At 41.8% G+C, this 22,737-nt stretch overlaps 1 long non-coding RNA gene across 1 annotated transcript in view; it reads left to right on the forward strand.

Moving 5' to 3' along the window:
- LOC132382468 (uncharacterized) overlaps window positions 1-22,737 on the forward strand; it is a 174,348-nt gene that overhangs the window by 134,910 nt on the left and 16,701 nt on the right. The window contains exon 8 of the long non-coding RNA XR_009508324.1: window positions 13,220-13,430. This is a non-coding gene — a long non-coding RNA (uncharacterized LOC132382468). The remainder of the gene's footprint in view (window positions 1-13,219; window positions 13,431-22,737) is intronic.

A 22,737-nucleotide genomic window follows, 5' to 3' on the forward strand; every position in this document is an offset into this window, starting at 1 on the left:
CCAACATGAAGAAACTTGTCACATGGGTGATGGGGGTCAATATGATAACTAAGGTACAAAATATTTTCTCCATTGCTGAGTTTGAAAGGCTTCTCTCATGTAGCAATGAGCAGCAGAACACGGAATGTGGCAGTGGTCCAGGGCCTCAGAAGCTGAGACTGCCCCATGGCCATGAGCTTCATGGGCAAAGCAGTCAACGCATAAATTTAATATTGTATCTGAGGTCATGGGAGGTTGTAGATCTCAGGACAAAGCGTGATCTAATTCCACCCACTGGGAATCTAAAGAGACTGGATTCAGTGGATTGGCATTACAGAACAGGGACAATTCATAAATTAGCTTAGGTGTTGGCCTTTAAGTAGCAGAGCTGGAGGGGAAATGGGTTTGTTCTGCGAGTTAACGGGAACTGTTATTTTACAAGGCAGTGAGGTTAGATAAGGCTAATAAATCCCCGGGTCCAGATGGTCTGCATCCGAGGGTTCTAAAAGAGGTGGCTCAGGAAATTGCGGATGCATTGGTAATCATTTTCCAATGTTCCTTAGATTCAGGATCAGTTCCTGAAGATTGGAGAGTGGCTAATGTTGTCCCACTTTTCAAGAAGGGAGGGAAGGAGAAAACAGAGAACTATCGCCCTGTTAGCCTAACGCCAGTTGTGGGGAAGATGCTTGAGTCCATTATTAAGGACGAAATAGTGGCACATCTAGATGGCAGAAATAGGATTAGGCCGAGCCAGCATGGATTTACCAAGGGCAAATCATGCTTGACTAATCTGTTGGAGTTTTTTGAGGGTGTAACAAGGATGTTAGATGAGGGTAAGCCAGTAGATGTTGTGTACCTAGATTTTCAGAAGGCATTCGATAAGGTGCCACATAGGAGATTGGTGAGTAAAATCAGAGCTCATGGCATTGGGGGCAGGGTTTCAACATGGATAGAAAACTGGTTGGCAGATAGAAAGCAAAGGGTAGCAGTGAATGGGTGTTTCTCAGACTGGCTGGAGGTGACTAGTGGGGTACCACAGGGCTCTGTATTGGGACCACAGCTCTTTACGATTTATGTCAATGATTTAGATGAGGGCATTGAAAACTATATCAGCAAGTTTGCTGATGATACTAAACTGGGTGGCAGTGTGACATGCGAAGAGGACGTTAGGAGAATACAGGGAGACTTGGATAGGCTAAGTGAGTGGGCAGATACTTGGCAGATGTCATTCAATGTGAATAAATGTGAAGTTATCCACTTTGGAAGCTGGAACAAGAGGGCAGAGTATTGTCTGAACGGTGTCGAGTTAGGTAAGGGAGAAATGCAAAGAGACCTAGGAGTCCTAGTTCACCAGTCAATGAAGGTGAATGAGCAAGTGCAACAGGCAGTGAAGAGGGCAAATGGAATGTTGGCCTTTGTTACAAGGGGAATTGAATACAAGAGCAAGGATGTTCTTTTGCATTTGTACAGGGCCCTGGTGAGACCACACCTGGAATATTGTGTACAGTTTTGGTCTCCAGGTTTAAGAAAGGACATTCTGGCAATTGAGGAAGTGCAGCGTAGATTCACTAGGTTGATTCCTGGGATGGCAGGGCTGTCTTACGCAGAGAGATTGGAGAGATTGGGCTTGTACACGCTGGAATTGAGGAGATTGAGAGGGGATCTGATTGAAACGTTTAAGATAATTAAAGGATTTGATAGGATTGAGGCAGGAAATATGTTCCAGATGTTGGGAGAGTCCAGTACCAGAGGGCATGGATTGAGAATAAGAGGTCAGTTATTTAAAACAGAGTTGAGGAAGAGCTTCTTCTCCCAGAGAGTTGTGGAGGTGTGGAATGCACTGCCTCGGAAGACGGTGGAGGCCAATTCTCTGGATGCTTTCAAGAAGGAGCTGGATAGATATCTGATGGATAGGGGAATCAAGGGATATGGGGACAAGGCAGGGACTGGGTATTGATAGTGAACGATCAGCCATGATCTCAGAATGGCGGTGCAGACTCAAGGGGCCGAATGGTCTACTTCTGCACCTATTGTCTATTGTCTATCTCACTACAGATGAACTATGTGAGGTGCACTTCAGTTGACATTATTTTGGGGGGTTTATACAGGAGTTAGGGCTAGTGGTATCTAAAATCCTTCAACAACAAGGAGACTTAGGCACTTAGAAATGTGTGTAATGTTGCTCTGCTTCAACTGAGTCAGACTTTCTTAACCACTATTACTTTAGAGTTCTTTGAAAGAATTTAATTAAGGATGTGTAACATTTATAAGAATAATTCCAGGAGCTGCAGTCCCTTCACAATATTTCATCATAGCATTTAGGAATAAGATTATTGATCCAAGCAACTATCTACATCATTGCAACAATGATTTTTTGTCACTTGTGTAGAGATAATAGTAAAGTTAATAATAATAGTATGAGAATATATTATTTTAAAATATTGATGATAAAAGCATTGTTTTACTTTCAAAGATTAAAAATCCAACCAGAGTTCCTAATTCAGATCATTACATGTGCTCCATATTTAGGCCATGTCTTAATTATACTACCACATCATTCCTGTGGTAACATTAAAAATTTCTCCACTTTAGTTGCAATTGTCATCTGAAGCAAGCATTATGAAGTCACCCCTATCAAAAATATTTGGAATAATGTTTCCTGGCCTTTTGTTTGCTTCAAGTAATAAATTAAAACATTGAGTAATGGTGTCAAGTCGTATTTTGAAAACCAGATGCCTGACAAAGTTGTCCAGAGGCACAGAAAACATTGCCAGCTTTTCCTTTGCATTTTATATCAGTACTTCACGTTGAACTGCACAGAATAGATTAAAGTGACCACTGGATAGTCAACCAAGAAGCAGCAACAATCCCAACTGTCAAACCAGCTCTGATGATTGGATCAACTCTGATGAAATAAATGCTGACTGCTGACTTTTGCAATTTCACGCAGAGCCTCTGTGTCACCAGAGTGCCTTCTTCCAGATTGAGATATTTGTGAGCTGTCATCTTTGATAAATAACTGCCAGGAATGAAGCCACAGCCCTTGGCTCCAAATTTAACAAGTCAGGACTGAGTCTGCAGAAATTCATCACATGTGATAGGTGATTAGCAGTGAGATCATCCCTGTAACGTTACCCAGAAGACCGGGTGTCAGATACAAGTGGCAGAGGCTGCGAGAGATGCAAATACATTTGAACAGGAGTGATGGCAGTCTAAAAAACACTTCATTCATCTTTGCAAATTACACTGGGACCATGGATTGACAACATCTTTTATGGCATTTCCCTGCAATCCTCCTACTAATCGAAGACAAGTGGCTGAAAGCTGTTGCAACAGAAGCTGTACCAGAGTCCCATAACCAAAGCCACACCCCTCTCAAAACTACTGTTGATGTTTAAGGGTTTGACTGAAAATATGTTGCTCTTCTATTTGATCAATTGCCTTTATATAAATGAAACATGTATCTTTTGACACTTCAAAGTAGTTTCAGATTTTAAATAATAATTGTATAATTTCATATAATGTTTCAAAAATTCCTATTTAGACATTTTAGAGACTGAAAATGTTTTTCTTTATTACTTGCACATTATCCCTGACTTTTTCCACCATCTTTTATCTTTTGTTCACTCATCCCTTCTTTCCCGTCAGGCTTACACTGTCTCCACACAACTAGTAGGAATCACCTGCCACTCAATTCCTACTTATCACCTGCAGCCTATTTAAACATAGCTCATCCACAGCTGTTTTTCACCCATTGAACCAGCCAGGCCCTACCAGTGGATCCTAACCTTAATTTACCTTGTTGCCCTGTTATGTTAAGTATTGTGGCTCCTCGTGGCTTGTTATTTTATAGTCTGTCATTAAAGTGATTGCTCACTGCTAAATCATCTCCGCTGCTTTGCATATGGGTCAAGCTTCCTCTCCATTTTCTGATAGGATGGGTGAACCAGTGATTGACTCAGCAGAGTTTTCTCACCTAAAGCAATACATCTGCCGACATGAGTACATGATCCAGAAGCCGCAGGAAACCACTAGCCATCTGCTTGCCATTGTCAACCAACTCTCCATCTTATTAAAGCAAACCCATGCCAGTTGACCTCTCCTTTGGAGCCCTGGATTCCAGTACACAAATGCTTCAATGGATCTCCAATCAGATTCTGCTTTCAAAAAATGCCTGTTCCACACCCCAGTTATTTCCTTCCTGGGTTACACACTTTCACCCCAAGGCATAACCATGGGCCCAGATAAAGTGTGTGTCGTCGTTGTATGACCCTGACTGTGCACCCTCAGACAGCTACAGTGCTTCTTGAGGTTCGTCAAATCCTACCATCTGTGCATCAGAAACTACAACCAAATTCCTCTCCCCTCCCTCATCAAGTTACCTACATTGTGGGTAACATGGTCTGCTGCTGCAGTCCACGCTTTTCAGGGCACAAGATATGCTTCTCCACCGCTCTCATTCTCTGGGTCTTTTGTGGTAAAGGTGGATGTCCCTGACACCAGAGCCATTCTCTCACAGCAAAGACTAGATGGAAAGACACACCCTGGTGCCACCTTCTCACACAAGTTCAGATCTCTGCAGCACAGTTATCGAGTAGGAGGCAGGTAGCAACTTGCCATCCAATAGGCCTTGGAGGAATGGAGGCATTGGCTGATGGAGAACACCAAGCCCTTCCTGATCTGGGTGACTACCATAACCTTATATCTATTCAGCATGACCCACCAGCTCAACCCATGACAGGCTTGCTGTGCCATCTTCTTTGAGCAATTTAACCACCTACTGACCCAGTTCCAAGAACACACAGGCCAATGCCATGTCACATCAGTTTGACCCAGCTGAAACAGAGATCAATGCTCAGTCCATCATTCCATCCCTGCAGATCCTCATCCCAATCATCTGGGATATTGAGAACCAGATCTGTGAGGCCCTATAGCACAAGGCAGCTGTGGCCAACATACCTGACAACCACATGTATGTGTTAGCGGCCATGCACTCTGAGGCTCTCCTCATCTCTCTCCTGCCATCTAGATACATGACAGGCTCTGGATTTTCTGCAGCTGCAGTTCTGGTGACCCATTAATTTGTCTCTGCCTGCTCTCAATGTGCCTAGTCCAATTGCTCCAAAGAGCACCCCTCAGAGCTCCAGCTTATCCTGCCAGTTCCTTGACCCTCATGATCCCATTTTGCCATGGATTTCATCACAGGTTTGCCTCCTTCCAATCGGGCCATGATGATCATTACAGCAGTGGACCAGTTCTCCAAGGAAGCCCACTTTACCGCTCTCCCCAAACTTCCACCAGTTGCTAAGACAGCGGACCTGATTTGCCCACATGTAGTTTGCCTCCATGGCTTCCATCATGAAATTGCTTTGAACTGAGGCCAGCAATTCATCTCTCACTTCTGGCGAGACTTCTTCTCCCTCCTGCTCCGCACTTCAGTGAGCTTGCCCTCTGACTATTGTCCGCAGACCAGTGGTTAGTCAGAAAGAGCCAATAAGCAAGCGGAGAAGTTTCTGTGATGCTTTTCTGCCTCTAACCCTTCCACATGGAGTGCTCTGGTCTGAGCTGCCCACAAACTACACACCTTCTCTGTACTGGATATATCACCCTTTGAATTTAGTAGTCATTATCAACCTCTATTGTTTTCCAGGGAGGAGCAAATGGTAGGGGCCCATCTGCCAGTGCCCTGATTTGTCAATGCCAGAAAGCTTGAAGAGGGCACAGAGAGTCATCCATCTGCCAACCGTGCCTCTTGCCACCAAACTAAATACTGGTGGTGCCTAGCCAGACTACTCCAGCTTAGGGACCATATCTGACTGTCCACCTGAGATCTGGCCCTGCGTATTGATTCCTGCAAGCATTCACCCCTGTTCATTGCTCCTTTCAAAATCACCCATCACATCAATCCATTACCATTTCCAGCTGCCAATGGCTCAGGATCACATCTGCCTTCCACATGTCCTGCCTCAAGCTTGTTGACAATGGACCATTCAACCCACCTGAGCCTCCACCTCCAGACCCAAGGAAGGTAGAAGGTGGTCCAGCATATATGGTTTCTGGTTCATGGATTCACGTCATTGTGTATGGGGTATGCAGTACCTGGTCGACTGTGAAGGGTACAGTCTGGAGGAGAGGTCTTGGGTGTCATTCAGTTTCATCTTGGGTTCATCTCTTATCAAAAAATTCCACCAGAACCATCCATATTGCCATGGGTCATTGGTTTCTGGCCATAGGAGGCACCTTGCAGTCTCCACTTTGCTAGCAGTATATATCTGCCACTCACTTCAAATTCATCACCTGCAGCCTATTTAAACACAACTGTTATTCACATTCTTGTTCAACCATCTAACTAGCCAACATTAACCAGTTGCTCCTCGTCTTTGGTTACCTTGTTGCCTTGCATGTTATGTATCCCTTCCCTCTTTCTTTGCGGGCCCTCATGGTTCGGTATTTTGCATTTTATCATTAAAGTATTCACTCCACTGTTCTGCATTTAGGTCAAGTCTCCGCTGCATATCTTGATATCTCCCTTCTTTACATCTTAAATCATGATTTCCTCTAAATTTTCTGAGTCCTAATGAAGAATTAAGAATGAACAAGAATAACCGAATAATAAACCCCGTGAATTTCTTGGGTCAGGTTGTGGACATCAAACCTCTGGTCCTGTTGAACTGAAATGTTAATTTTTTCACTCCATGGTTCCTGACTTAATTATTGAGCATTTCAGACTCCTATTTTCATTTCCATCTATAAATGCAGATGGCAGGGGAGTTTTGTGGTCTTGGTCTTAGAGAGGACAAGGCCTCCAACCACAGTGATGCCTGTTGGTGTCGGTGGGCTTCGCTGGAACGTTGGGGACAGTGTAGTGAGGTGTGCAAGCTAAAGTCAGTGTTCTCTTGGTAGATGACAAGCCATTTTGTGTTCTACTTAAGACTACTGCAACATTCATGGACTGAGTGTCTACATTTTTTTGTGTGATTGTATTTTACTGATGTTTTATATGTTCTTGCTATCTTATATGTGCTATATTTGCCTTGTGCTGTGTATAATTGTTTTGGTATTGTGCTTTGCACCTTAACCCCAGAGTAGCACTGTTTCATTTGGTTGTGTTTGTGGGTATTCATGTGTGGTTGAATGACAATCAAACTTGAACTTGAACTTTGGTGTATTGAAACAATATGAAATGAATGGAAACTGGGGACTGGTTTGATGCTGGAGCACACTGAGGCACTTGTACTATACAAGTTGTGATTTGCAAACACTCAGATTATATATGAGGTTTTGTTATGTCAGGTTTTAATACACCAAGCTTGTTATTGCAATTGAATGATGAGCAACCACTTGACTAGATCCGAAGCTTCTCCCAGTGTTGTACGTACACTGACTTATGCTTGACTTTGAAGAAGCTACAAAAATACATGAAAGTGAAAGGAGCAGAGGGACGTAGTTCAACAAAATATGAGAAAGGAAGAGTCTCAAGGAGAATGAACATTAGTTATGGCCTTTAGCCTGAAGAATTTATCTTACTGCTGTAAATTCTATTGTAATTGTACTGCTTGAATCAAGCAAACTGCAGCTTATTTTCAGTGAATAGAAATGAAAGTTCATATGTATTGTAAATACTTAATCACAGTGAAAAATAAATACTTTATTGAGACATCTGAGGCTGAATTTTTCCCTTACTCCAAGTGCCAGTAATCCCCCATGCTAAGCCAACAGGGGATGGTCAAGCTCAGTCTCATGAGGTGTGCAATTTTTCTTCATTGCACCTAGGGGGAGATGTTCCCCCAGCACAAAGAGTTCCTCCCTGTGCTGTGACCAGAGGTTTGATGTCCACAACCTGACCCAAGAAATTCACGGGGTTTATTATTCAGTTATTCTTGTTCATTCTTGAGCATTGAACAATTTAAAACCCTTTTTAAGATACCTGTCCTTCAAGAGGACCTCACTGCTTTATTGCTTGTGTTACCTTTACTAATGTATTACTAAAAATACTTATAAATCTTCTTGGATACTTACAGCCTCCAATATTACCTTGGTTGCCACCAGTCATTGTGCAAAGTCATGGTGTCATAAGCACGAGAAAAACTGCAGATGCTGTAAATCAAAGTAATAACACACAAAATGCTGGAGGAACTCAGCAGGCCAGGCAGAATCTATGGAAAGTGTAAGCAGTTGACGTTTCGGGCCGAGACCCTCCATCAGGATTGGAAGAAAAATATACACAAGAAGGGGGGAGCAGGGGAGGGAGAAGTACAAGATAGTGGGTGGTAGATGAAATCGGGAGAGTGGGAATGGTAAAATAAAGAGCTGGGAGGTCGACTGGTGAAAGAGATAAAAAGTTGGAGAAGTGAGAATCTGATAGGAGAGGATTGAAGACCACGTGAGAAAGGGAAGGGGGAAGAACACAAGAAAGAGGGGATGGGTAGGTAAGGAGAGAAGGTGAGAGAGGAATGTCATGGTGTGTTGGTGTCATGCAGGGTTGCCTCAAAGGAACACTGTTTTTAAGTGAACTCTTTACTGGAACAAATCAATGCATCATGAATACATACATGATGCATCTCACTTTGAATCTTTGCTTTTGCAAACAACATTAGCATTTTATTTTCAAGAGGACACAGTCATATTAATGGTTTGATTTGGGTAAAGGATTAATCAAGTTGAAACCAACATAAGTACCTTAGACTGAACATCTAAACAAAGGCCAATTATGAATAATGGCTATGAATAATAAACAGGTTATCAGGTTATTTGTAAGGATTACCAGAAACAGATTTCTGAATCATCCTTATATAATTGTGAAAAACAACTTAGTTGAACAACTGTAGTTGTTATGGTGAAAGTATCGTTATTTGGTTAAGAGTTGTTGAAGTTGGATCCAATGACCCTGGAGGAATGTATTGTCTTCAAGAAGACGTGTTCTTTTAATATGTTTGATTAAGGGTAAATCTCTAAATAGTTCCATAAATGCTGAAGTATGTTAATGACAAAAAATAGCAATTAGTGAATTAAACTTGATTGTTTTTGTACAGGTTAATAGAAATATAAATTCTCACATTGACATAGTTTTGCATTACCACTCTAGCAACTGTGGCTGTGTTCTCAGCACAATCGAAGACCCACCCCTAACAATCCCAAATCAGAATGTTAGGAGAAGTGAGAAATTTGTCATTTAGAGTAGTCAGGGAAATGACAGATAGTACTGGACAGAGCTGGGTTGGCTAGAAAGGTAACCTGCAGTGATTGGATGGGTTGAGGTGGGGAGTGATAGTATGCACCTCTGGTGATGGTGTGCAGATTTAGTATAGTTATTGAGACAGAAAACCATACGTGGAGAATAGAAGGATATCTCATGGCTTCTCGCAGCCAGATCAAAAGCAGACTTCCACACAGTTATGGAGGCTTCTGTGTAGGTCTCTTATACATCTTTAAAGCACAAATTGTACAACAAACAACAGGTGTCACAAGTTATTTGTTATCTCTGGGCACTTTCTCGAATAAGGAACCATGATCTCATAGGATCCTAATCTAATTTCCTGACCTGTACTCCCTTCGGTGAACTTATGCTCTAATTTTAATTAAATGTTCTCTCACACTTCAGTCTTGAATAGGTTGTACATTTGCACAATAATTATTCAGACATCTAATTTACAGAAGCTCTTGCAGTCCAACAATACTTGGTTTCTTGCAGACTCTAGGTCAGGGTTCCCAACCTGGGGTCCACAGATCCCTCAATTAATGGCAAGGGTCTATGGCATAAAAAAGTTTGGGGACTCCTACTCTAGATGATCACACTTAGCTGCTGCAGCTGTTTGATCTCTGACCCTCCTGTCAACTCTTTTTTGGAGACTTCTAAAGAATTCCTGCTTACTTCTCCCTCCAAAGTTCAGATTCTCCCCCTTTAAGAGATCGAGTCCAGACTTCCAGGATGTGACGTTGTTTACACAGGGAAAGAAAATGTCCCAACTCTATAACCAATGCTGCAGCTGAGCAGTGAGAGTCACAAGACATTGACGAGATCTCACCAAGTGAGCAATACTAAATGGAAGATTTTAGTTAAAAAGCTGAAAATTACTTCTAACAGCAACATCCATTAATTTGTTACAATTAAGGCTGCTGGTATATTCCTAATCCCACCTCTCTTCCTTGCTAATACATGCTGTGGCTTAATTTCACAGTGATGTGGAAGATTGTCTTAAAGAGGAATTGATGTCATGAGAAACACATACAAATTGCTGGAGGAACTCAGCATATCAAGCAGTATCAATGGAAGGAATGAAGTGATTGACATTTTGGCCTAAGACCCTTGAAACATTGGTTGTTATTTCCCTCAATAAAAGCTGCTTGATTAGCCGTGTTCCTCCAGCAAGTACGTGTTGCTTAAGATGTCCAACATCTGCAGAAATGCTAGTTTTTATGATGTCATGAGGTACCCAATTACGCTTAGAGCGAAAGTTCCATCAGTATATCTCAGAGTTGTATACATTGATAATAAATGAACCTTTGAATCCTTTGAATATACCTGGGTGTGTTTCTCATTGTAAACAACACTGTGAGGATTCCATCAATTGTCTCCCCTAACTGAGGATGGCAGAGATGAAGGGTGGCTCCAACAATGCAGAGTCTGAATGCAGTGCTAGACCATTCCATACTGGAACAATAACCTTGCACTTATCATTAGTGAGATAATGCTTCCTAAAAAGACAGCAGCGTTGTAAAACATAGGAAGAGTGGTAAATACCTGCCCTATCCTATAAGCTCAATGGTGACTTTTCTTCTCTACCTCTTGATTCCTTTTAAAAAAAAATCAGCAAAATCAGTATTTGGAAAGATTAAATGACAGCACAACCAGTTACCTGTGGTGGAGAATTAAATTTTTTTTTAAATTCTCCATTGTCTGAATGAAGAAATTTTTCTTCACATATTTTCTCTGTAAATGACCTCTGATGGCAACCTGGAGAATCAACCTTCCCTCATCCACCTAAGAATTTTGAATGTTTCAGAGAGGTTATCACTAATTCTTTTCACCTCCAGAGGAAATAATTCCATTATTTTACTGAGCAATGGAAAGAGTTGACTCATGACTAACCTATGAGTAATCTAGGGCTCTCATTATTTCCACCCACTATGGGCAAAAATCATATTTTTAAGCACCCATCTCTATTTAACAGCCAATTTTCATATTTCTATATATAGAGTTCAGATGCTGGCATATTCAAGGCAGAGATTAATAGATTTTTGATATTAAAGGACTTTTTATAATAGTTTAGTTGTGTAAGCTGTGAACTTAGTGAATGCTACAGTGGACACAAAAGGCTAAAGGGGTTTATTCCTGCTTCCAAATCACATTTAACATCCAGTAATGGAAACAAATGGAGAATATCTCCATGAGCAAGCAGTATGAAGTAATATTCACTCAGTGGCCACTTGATTAGGTACAGGAGGTACCTAATAAAGTGGCAATTGACTGTTTGCTTGTGACCTTCTGCTGCTTTACCCGAGCACTTCAAGCTTCGACATGTCGTTCATTCTGGATGCTCTTCACACCACAGTTGTGGCGCATGATTATTTGAGCTATTGTTGCCTTCCTGGCAGCTTGAACCAGTCTAGTTATTCTCCGCTGACCTTGCTAAATAGGGAGACATTTTTTGATTTTTTTTTAGTTTTTTGCACCATTCTCTGTAAAGTCTAGAGATTGTTGTGGATGAATATCCCAGGAAATCAGTAGTTTCTGAGATAAACCACCTCGTCTAGCACCCACCATCAGTCTTTCCACGGTCAAAGTCACTTAGATTACATTTTTTCCCCATTCTGATGATTGGTCTAAACAACAATTGAAAATCTTGATCACATCTCCCATGTTTTTATGCATTGAAGTTCTGCTATGTGACTGGCTGATTAGATATTTGCATTAATAAGCAGGTGCAGTGGTGTACCTAATAAAGTGGCCACTGAGTGTATACTGTATTAGAAAGCTAAGGAACTTAGAATTTTTACATGTAATTCTTAACACCTTGAACCTATTTCCAAAAAAGCTGAATGTATTTGTATATATGCTTTGAAGTAAATGTGTTTCTACTTAATCTTAATACACAACTGAAAAACTAATCACTAATTACCAATAAAAAGTAAGTAATGTTATTTTCCATAAAGTCAAGATGTCACCCCTGGGAAATATCAAGAAATATATTTATTTCATTTTTGTTGAAATGTTGTTCTAATTATTGTGGCGTCAGTCTGGTTTAATAGACGCCATTTCATACTTTGTACTCAGAACCTAGGTTTTCAAACGTGGTGGATTTAACTTAAATAGTAATTATTTTTAAATCTCAGATGTTGGAAAATGAAGAATGGTACATGCAATAACATGCAGCAGGCTTTAGATAGAGAGTGAAGTTCCTACTGCTCTGCTTTAACAATGTGCCTTAACCCCCAGCCTCAGAAGATCATCCTGCTGCATCAATGTGACATTTCAATTTCCCACATTAGCTATCCTTGTGACATTTCTGATTGAAACTGCCAATTGCCAAATTATGTTTGGTGTTATGCTGTGGTTTACATCCAACAGGAACTGGGCAGAGACAATTCAAACTCATTTCTTTCAGACCTTTCCAGCTGTCAGACGAAGAGGAGACCTTTGCCCCAGCAGCTGATCTGCATTGCAGCTGAAGTTTCAAAGGGAAAGGGAAGCTTTCACAGTCCATTGTGTATCCTGGTTCCCTCTCCCTGCAGATTCACTAAGAATGCCAGGTGATAAACCCAAAGGGTTAAGATGATCCAACAGGTTACATACTTCCCTTACACTGTGGGACCTGGCTTTGAAACCAGCCCAAATAGCTGAGATGAAAGTCCTCAGTCTCCAAAAGGTACAAGAGCCTTATATGAAATTAACTCTGACCAATCTTGATCTCTGCATAGGAATCTATTTAAATAGTTGCCCCTAATTTACTACAAATATCCTATCCTTGGCACGTTGAGGACACAGATTGACTTCATGTAGAAGTCCGTGGAACGCAAACAATTTTTCCGATGGGACAGAGCAGTATAAATATTTCTCCCCAGACTGAATAACATGCATGAGTATTTTATGGGCTGTAATGCACTTTGGGGTATCCTGTTGTGAAAGAGAAATTACTTTCATGATTTTTCTTTTGGAGTACTAATGTCTTAGAAGCACAAGGGGGTGGGGCTCTTAAATACATATAATGATAAATTTAAATAATTTCAATTGGTTTTGTAGCATCTGTCAAGGAAGAGACAGAATTGAAGTTACAAGTCAAGAACTGCCATCGATAAGTGGTGACTGGACCTCAGGAGATGGAGCCTGATACCCTGACCCAGACCTTCATGACGACCTTCTGATGTCAGGAACTCACCACCAGAGGAGGATCAGATATGTGCAGGAAAAGGTCCAGTAGAAGCACTAAATTTGGAGCCAAAGGAGGAACAAGGTAGGAGATGTCAAAAGTAATTGAACTGCCCTTACAAGTCTCTGATGATCAGTAACATTTAAAATGATTATTTTTAATTAAGTAAAACAAATTAAGAAGTAATACATTAAAAACATGTTTAAATTAGTTTAAAACATGAAAACATTAAGCTGCTCCTTTTTTTTCAATCCAGGTAAACCATCCTAGTCAAATGAATGGTGTTGTTTATGTATGTTAGCTGTTCCCAAGGCACGTACCACCTTAGCCCTTACATTTATGCTCGATCTCTGGACTCTGTCCTGCTCTAGCAGCACAGCAGGAGATCAGATATTCAGGTGTCTGACCTCCAAGAAAACCCTTGACCTCAGTGTTGCAATGCATAAATGCAGAATTTAGAGATGAGCTGAGTGATAGTATTAGATTTGTACAGCCCTGAGGCCCTTCATGTCCATTTTGACCTTTTTGTTCATCAACACTAATCCCTCTTGCCTGCATTAGGACTATGTCCTTTTATGGCTTGCCATTTTAAGTGTTTCTATAAATACTTCTTAAGTATAGTACTTGTATCTGACTCGACCACCTCCTCTAGAAGTGAGTTCCAGGTACTGGTCACTCTCTGTATAAAACATATTCCTTTCAAATTCCTTTTATAGCTCTCATTTCTCTCACCTTAAAACTATGCCTTTTTTTTTGATACCCCTACCATAGAAAAAAGATTTTGATTACCAAACCTCTCATAATGGGATCTCATCTCTAATCTCTAACATCAGTGTGAAAAAGCAAATACGTTGTTGGCCAATATGTGGAACTGTTGTTATTAATGTTGGGTTTGCTAAGTTTCTGATTTCCTTCTGAGCCTCAGCAATAAAACCCTTCAGTGCAACCTTCCCATCTTTCCCGTATTCATCCTACCAGATGGTTATCTCAGTGCAGTGATGGTGAATGAGAATCTGTGAATTTACATTCAGAGGCTGCCTTATGAGGTAGACCTATACACCTCATTAATACAATTATCTAATCAGCCAATCATTTGGCAGCAGCACAATGCATAAAAGCATGCAGACATGGCCAAGAGGTTCAGTTGTTGTTCAGACTGAACGTCAGAATGAGGAAGGAATGGCTTTGACTGTGTAATGATTGTTGGTGGCAGATGGGGTGGTTTGAGTGTCTCAGGAACTACTGACCTCTGGAGACTTCCACACCCAACAGTCTCTCGAGTTTACAGAGAATGATGAAAAAGAAACAAACAAAGATGCATCCAGTGAGCAGCAGTTCTGTAAACAAAAATGCTTCATTAATGAGAGAGGTCAGAGGAGAATGGCCAGACTGGTTCAAGCTGATGGTAACTCAGTTAAACGTGTGTCATAACAGTGGTGTACAGAAGAGCATCCCTGAATGCACAACATGTCAAACATTGAAGAAGATGGAGTACAGCAGCCCAAGACTACAAACATACATTCAGTGCGCACTTTATAGGGTGCAGGAGGCAGCCGTATGTACATAAAGTGGCCATTGAGTAGATGTGAAGTGGAGGCACTGTGAAATTGGATCCTGTTCATATTTAGGATTATTTTATGTGACGGTGGGACTGGGACAGAGTTGGTATAGGCTGACATTATGTGAATGGTTGTGGGAGGGTTTTGTAATTATGTATTGTTTAATGAATTAGCTTATAGGATCAAAGAGCTAGGTCAGATGAACGATCACCAACCCTTATTGAAAGATCTGTGATGAAAAGAGTGAGCACCCTCAGGTTCATTGGTGTAAACGTTTTGGGTAAAGTGGAGAGCTTGTGCATTTTGCCCAGAGGTTCAATAAAAAAACACCAGAGGATATCCTTATAAGGGAAGTGAGGGAAAATTTCAGGGAAGTGCCAGAGGTAAGCTTTTTACACAGGGAGTGGTTATTGCCTAGAATGCATTACCAGTGGTGGCATTCAAAACAGATTCATAAGAGACTTTTACGAGACTCTTGGATAGGCACATGGAAGCAAATACAATAAAAAGTATGGTCTATGTAGGATGGGAGGGCGAGACTGATTATGGAATAGGTTAAAAGCTCAGCAAAACATCATGAGCCAAAGAGTCCATTGTTATTGGTCTGTGTTCTATGTTAAATTTAAGACAATTTGGCATGTCATCAAAGACTGAAGAACCTCTACAGATGTTAGTGGAAAGCATTTTGAGTGGTTGCATCACAGCCTGGGATGGAAACTCCAGTACACAGGGATACATGAGACTAGAGCTTGCCTAGTTCCATTATGGGTACATCTCTCCTCAGTGAGGATATCTCCAAGAGGTGATATCTCAGGTAGCTGGCTTCCATCATTAAGAACTCCCACTATCTGGGTCACACCCTTTCATTATTGCTCCCTCCCCTTAATCAGGCAAGAGGACCTGATGGGCCTAAGGACCATCACCACAAGGTTCTCCAATAGCCTCTTCCCCATTGATATTAGGTTCTTGAACCAAGCTGAGAAACCCAAATTCTACCTCAGACTATATTTCTGTCAACTTGCACTGGTGCTGTTGTGTCTATTTTTGATTATTTTGCTGTGTAAGTTATACATTATTTATGTTAATTTAAGTGGATAGAATTTATGTTTTCCATGTTTATACTATACTGTGCAGCTGCTGCAACATTTTACTTTTCGTGGTACTTATTCTCTGGGTATCTACAGAATGCCCATGACAATAAACCTGAACTCGGAATTCACTGTGATGAGGACACTCTGAATATCCTGGATGATTAGATATATTATGGAAATCGGAGTAAAATGCTGTGAATTTATGCTGAAGAGCAGGAACCGTGAACATGAGACCTGGTTATTTTTAGGATTACTATGTGATAGTGGTCCTGGGGCAGAGTTAGCACTAGTGTTATGTGAATGGTGCCTACAATTCCTCTACCTCTTTCTTCTCTCCTTTTAATTCTTCCTGCCAAGGAGGCTTCAGGCTCTAGACCGTGTTGCTTACGTTGCACAGAGTTGACCAGAACACCACGCCCACAACCACAAGTCACTCTGCTTTGGGATTTAGAGGAGGGTTGAGACACAAATCAATGGTTCACTTCATGTCACATCTGGTGACCATCTGACTCTCCATCCATCCTGTGCCTCTGTCTTTGTACAATCCTAATCCCAGAACCACTGGTCTGCTTTCCAGGCTTGAAGATGCTTGAGGGAGCAAACTACCTCTGGATTAGAACGTTACGTCAGCCTGTCAAGAATTTCAGTGGTTGAATGCTGAAAGAAAGTGATTTCAGTGTGCAGGGTCTGTTCAAAAGTTCATGACTACTTGGGCTTCTTGTGCTACTGAATCCCTCAGAACAGATCATAAAAATATCTGTGTTATTTGGAAAGGTTGAATGGGTTATGACTTGAAGGGACCAATTGTACAATTAAATGGACTTTTTGCCTCACAATCTACCTTACTGTGATCCTGCACTTTATCATTTACCTGCTCAGCAGATCAAGTTATTAGACAATCAATATGCAAAACCTTGAGCTAGAATAACGTAAATCAAAAACAGTGCTGAATAAAATGTAAAAGCCACCTGAAAGTGCAGTGCAGGTAAACAGTAAGGTGCAAGATTATAATGAGGTAGGCTGTGAGACAAAAAGTCCATTTAATCATACATGAGGTTCCTTCAGGAGTCTGGTAACTGTGAGATAGAAGCTGTCCTTCAGCTTGGTGGTACATGTTTTCAGGCTGACGCATTGAGTTCCTCCGTAAGATCAGAGCCCCTTAACTGGTGTTTAGAGTCACGTAGTCATGAAGTCAGACAGAATGGAAACAAGCTCCACCCAATGTGTCACTCTGGAAAGTGGGAATTGATTCCTTTTAGTGTCATCTTCTAGCACCTGGTCCTCTAGTCAATTCAAATACTCATTTAGACACTTCTTAAATATTAATATCTTAAAGATATTAAATATCTTTAATATTATTAAATATTAAAAAAGTGACCCAGCTTCCACCAATCTTTCAGAACTAGTATGTTTCTTCTTTTGACAGTGGCTAAGAGAACTCAGAAAGATAGAAAACCTAAAGCACAATACAGGCCCTTCGGCCCACATGGTTGTGCCGAACATGTCCCTACCCTAGAAATTACTAGGCTTACCTATAGCCTTCTATTTTTCTAAGCTCCATGTCCCTACCCAAAAGTCTCTTAAAAGACCCTATCGTATCCACCTTTGCCAGCAGCCCATTCCACACACTCTCCACTCTCTGAGTAAAAATATTATCCCTGACATGTCCTCTGTACTTACTCCCCAGCATCTTAAACCTGTGTCCTTCTGTGGCAACCATTTCAGCCCTGAGAAAAAACCTCTGACTATCCACACGATCAATGCCTGTCAACATCTTATACACCTTTATCAGGTCACCTCTCATCCTCCGTCACTCCAAGGAGAAAAGGCCGAGTTTACTCAACCTATCCTCATAAGACATGCTCGCCAATCCAGGCAACATCCTTGTAAATCTCCTCTGCACCCTTTCTATGGCTTCCACATCCTTCCTGTAGTGAGGCGACCAAAACTGAGCAGAGTACTCCAAGTGGGGGTCTGACCAGGGTCCTATATAGCTGCAATATTTCCTCTCAGCTCCTAAATTCAGTTCCACGATTGATGAAGGCCAATACACCATATGCCTTCTTAACCACAAAGTCAGCTTGCGCAGCTGCTTTGAGTGTCCTATGGACTTGGACCCCAAGATCCCTCTGATCCTTTACAGTGCTAAGAGTCTTACCATTAATACCATCATATTTGACCTACCAAAATGAACCACTTCACATTTATCTGGGTTGAACTCAATCTGCCACTTCTCAGCCCAGTTTTGCATCATATCAATGTCCCACTGTAACCTCTGACAGCCCTCCACACAATCCACAACACCTCCAATCTTTGTATCATCAGCTAACCCAACCCTCCACTTCCTCATCCACGTCATTTACAAAAATTACGAAGAGTAAGGGTCTCAGAACAGATCCCTGAGGCATTCCGCTGGTCACTGGCCTCCATGCAGATTATGACCTGTCTACAACCACTCTTTGCCTTCTGTGGGCAAGCCAGTTCTCGATCCACAAAGCAATGTCCCCTTGGATCCCATGCCTCCTTACTTTCTCAATAAGCCTTGCATGGGGTACCTTATCAAATGCCTTGCTGAATGGTCTACTTCTGCACCTATTGTCTATTATCTACTGCTCTTCTTTTATCAGTATGTTTAGTCACATCCTCAAAAAAGTCAATCAGGCTCGTAAAGCATGACCTGCCCTTGACAAAGCCATGCTGACTATTCCTAATCATATTCTGCCTCTCCAAATGTTCATAAATCCTGCCTCTCAGGATCTTCTCCATCAACTTACCAACCACTGAGGTAAGACTCACTGGTCTATAATTTCCTAGGCTATCTCTACTCCCTTTCTTGAATAAAGGAACAATATTCACAACCCTCCAATCCTCTGGAACCTCTCCTGTCCCTATTGATGATGCAAGTATCATCACCAGAGGCTCATCAATCTCCTCCCTTGCTTCCCACAGTGGCCTGGGGTACATCTCATCTGGGCCTTGTGACTTATCCAACTTGATGTTTTCCAAAAGCTCCAGCACATCCTCTTTCTTAATATCTACGTGTTCAAGCTTTTCAACCTGCTGCAAGTCGTCACTATTATCACCAAGACCTTTTCCATAGTGAAGTGAAGAATTCATTAAGTAACTCTACTATTTCCTCTGGTTCCATACATACTTTCCCACTGTGAGATTTGATAGGTCCTATTCTTTCATGTCTTATCCTCCTGCTCTTCACATACGTGTAGAATGCCTTGGGGTTTTCCTTATTCCTGCCCACCAAGGCCTTCTCATGGCCCCTTCTGGCTCTTCTAATTTCCTTCTTAAGTACCTTCCTGTTAGCCTTATAATCTTCTAGATCTCTAACATTACCTAGCTCCCTGAAACTTTTGTAGGCTTTTCTTTTCTTCCTGACCAGATTTCTTACAGCCTATGTACACCACGGTTCCTGCACCCTACCATAACTTCCCTGTCTCATTGGAGCGTACCTATGCAGAACTTTACACAAATATTCCCTGAACATTTGCCACATTTCTTTCATACTTTTCCTTGAGAACATCTGTTTCCAACTTAAGCTTCTAACTTCCTTCCAGATAGCCTCATAATTCCCCTTACTCCAATTAAACTCTTTTTTCTAACCTGTCTGTTCCTATGTCTCTCCAATGCTATGGTAAAGCAGATAGACTTATACAAATACTTTATTGTCACCAAACAATTGACACTAGAGGGTACAATCATCATAGTGATATTTGTTTCTGTGCTTCGCAGAAAAAATGAGCACTATCTCCCAAATGCTCTCCCACTGAGAGATCTGACACCTGACCAGGTTCATTTCCCAATACCAAATCAAGTACAGCCTCTCCTCTTGTAGGCTTATCTACATATTGTGTCAAGAAACCTTCCTGAACACACCTAACAAACTCCACCTCATCTAAACCCCTTGCTCTAGGGAGATGCTGATCTATATTTGGGAAATTAAAATCTCCCATCACAACAACTCTGTTATTATTACACCTTTCAGGATCTGTTTCCCTATCTGCTCCTCGATATCCCTGTTACTATTGGGCGGCCTATAAACAACATCTAATAAAGTCATTGACCCCATCCTGTTCCTAATCTCCACCCTCAGAGACTCTATAGACAATCTCTCCATGATGTCCACCTTTTCTGCAGCCATGACACTATCTCTGATCAACAGTGCCACAGCCCCACCTCTTTTGTCACCCTCCCTGTCCTTCCTGAAACATTTTAAAACCCAGCACTTCAAGTGCTGGGTTTTTTCCTGTCCAAGTCTCTGTAATGGCCAGCACTTCATATCCCCAAATACTGATCTACGCTCTAAGCTCATCCAGTTTGTTCACAACACTCTTTGCGTTAAAATAGATATATCTCAAACCTTTGGTATGAGTGCATCCCTTCTCTATCACACACTTATCCTCCCTCACATTCTGTCTCCTATCTTTCTGTATTTGAGAGCCAGATGCCTCTTCCCCAGTCTCTTCAGTTTGGCACCTGAGAACATTTCTATCACATACAAACCTTTGATTTCTGTCCACACAAACAGCCCTTGCATGACCTTTATTCTTCTCCACCTCACCATCTGCTCTAACTCTCTGATTCCCCTCCCCCTGCAAATCTAGTTTAAACCCCCAGGAACAGCACTAGCTAACCTACCCACAAGGATGTTATTCCCCTTCCAGTTCAGGTGCAAACCGTCCCGTCAGAACAGGTCCCACCCTCCCTGGAAAAAAGCCCAATTGTCCAGAAACATGAAGCCTTCCCTCCTGCACCATCTCCTTAGCCATGTATTTAGCTGCATTATCTTCCTATTTCTAGCTTCACTAGCACATGGCACAGGGAGCAATCCTGAGATTGCAACCCTGGAGGTCCTGTCCTTCAACTTTGCACCTAATTCCCTAAAGTCTCTTTGCAGGACTTTCTCCTTCTTCCTATCCACGACATTGGTCCCTACATGGTCCACAACATCTGGCTGCTTACCATCTGTACTGAAAATACTGAGAACTCGATCCGAGATATCATGGACCCTGGCACCCAGGAGGGCAACAGACCATTCGAGATTCTCGATCTCTCCCACAGAACCTCTTATGTGTCCCCCTAACTATCGAATCCCCTATCACTACTGTTCTCCTCTTATCCCTGCTTCCTTTCAGAGCTGAGGGTCCAGTCTCGGTGCCAGAGACGCAACCACTGCAACTTGTCCCTGGTAGGTTGTCCCCACCAACAGTATCCAAAACAGTATACTTATTGTTGATGGGAACAGCCACAGGGGTCCTCCGCTCTGCCTGTCTATTCCCCTTTCCTTTCCTGACAGTCACCCAGCTACCTGCCTCCTGTCTTTTAGGGGTGACTATCTCCCTGAAACTCCTGTCTATTCCTGCCTCTGCCTCACGAATGATCTGAAGATCATCCAGCTCCCTAACTCTGTTTGTCAGGAGCTACAGCTGGATGCACTTTTTACAGGTGTAGTCATCAGGGACAATTGTGCCATCCCTGACTTCCCACACACAGAGCACTTGACTGCCCTAACCACTGCCTCCATTACCTATTCCTAAGTTAATTAAATTAATTAAAGGAACATACCCAGCCTCACCTCACTTGGAGCAAGCTTGTCCTCAGCATCTTGAGCCAGAGCCTCAAAGCTCCACTCCTACCCTGAGCCACTCACACACTGGCCGCTCCTCTTCAGTTACCCATCCTTTTATTCGTCCCTGCCAATTACCTCATGAGCCCTTAGCTCCTCCTCTTCCTGCTGCAATGGTTTCTCAATCACACTAGTGGACGGAATTTGGGCCGCATGGTGCTGCAACTTTAGCATTGCTGCTTCATAGTCCCGGGATTGGATATACTCTGACCTTGGGAGCTGTCCATGTGAAGATTTCACTGAGAATGTGTATGTAGTGCATGGGTGCTAGATTAAAAGAAATAGGAGCAGAATAGTCCATCTGGCCTGTTGACCCTGCTCTGCCATTCAATAGGAGCATGGCTGATCTGGCTCTGCACTTAAGTCCACCTACCTGCCTTTTCCTCTGCTATGCAAAAAAAAAGGTCTTAGATATTTAATTAAGTAGCCTCTACTGCTTCCTTCAGCAGAGAATTCCACAGACTCACTTCTCTGCAAAAAGTAATTCCTTTTCATTACCATTCCAAGTGTACTCCCACAAATCTTCAGTGTATGTCCCCAGTTCTAGTCTCACCTACCAGTGAAACAACTTTCCTGACTCTCTCCTATCTAATCTATTTATTTCATAATTTTATGTTTCATAAGTAAGATCCCCCCTCATTCTAAATTTCACTGAATATTGACCAAAGGAACTAAATCTCTCCTCATAGTCTAATCCTCATTCCAGTCTCTCTACACAAGTGTGTTACAATATTTCAGCGTTTATAAAGCAATCTTATCTTCTATCTTTAGTTCCAAAGTGGATGATCTTGTATTTACCAACATTGTACTCCATCTGCCAGACCCTTAACCATTCACCTAACCTATCAATATCTCTCTACAAACTCTCAGCATCCTCTGCATAATTTGTATAATTTGCTTCTCCATTCAATTTAGAGCCATCAGCAAACTTAGTTGTGCGATAGTTAGCCCCTCTTCTGAGAAGTTAATGTATATTCTGAACAGTTGCAAGCCCAGAAACAACCCTCCAGTCACCACTCCAATTTCCTCCCACTTCCCCTAGATTTAGCAACATCAAATTCAGAACCAAAGTAGGCTACTGAACTCATAGAAGCATAGAAAAC

This window comes from Hypanus sabinus, chromosome 28, assembly GCF_030144855.1.
Source record: "Hypanus sabinus isolate sHypSab1 chromosome 28, sHypSab1.hap1, whole genome shotgun sequence".
NCBI lineage: Eukaryota > Metazoa > Chordata > Chondrichthyes > Myliobatiformes > Dasyatidae > Hypanus > Hypanus sabinus.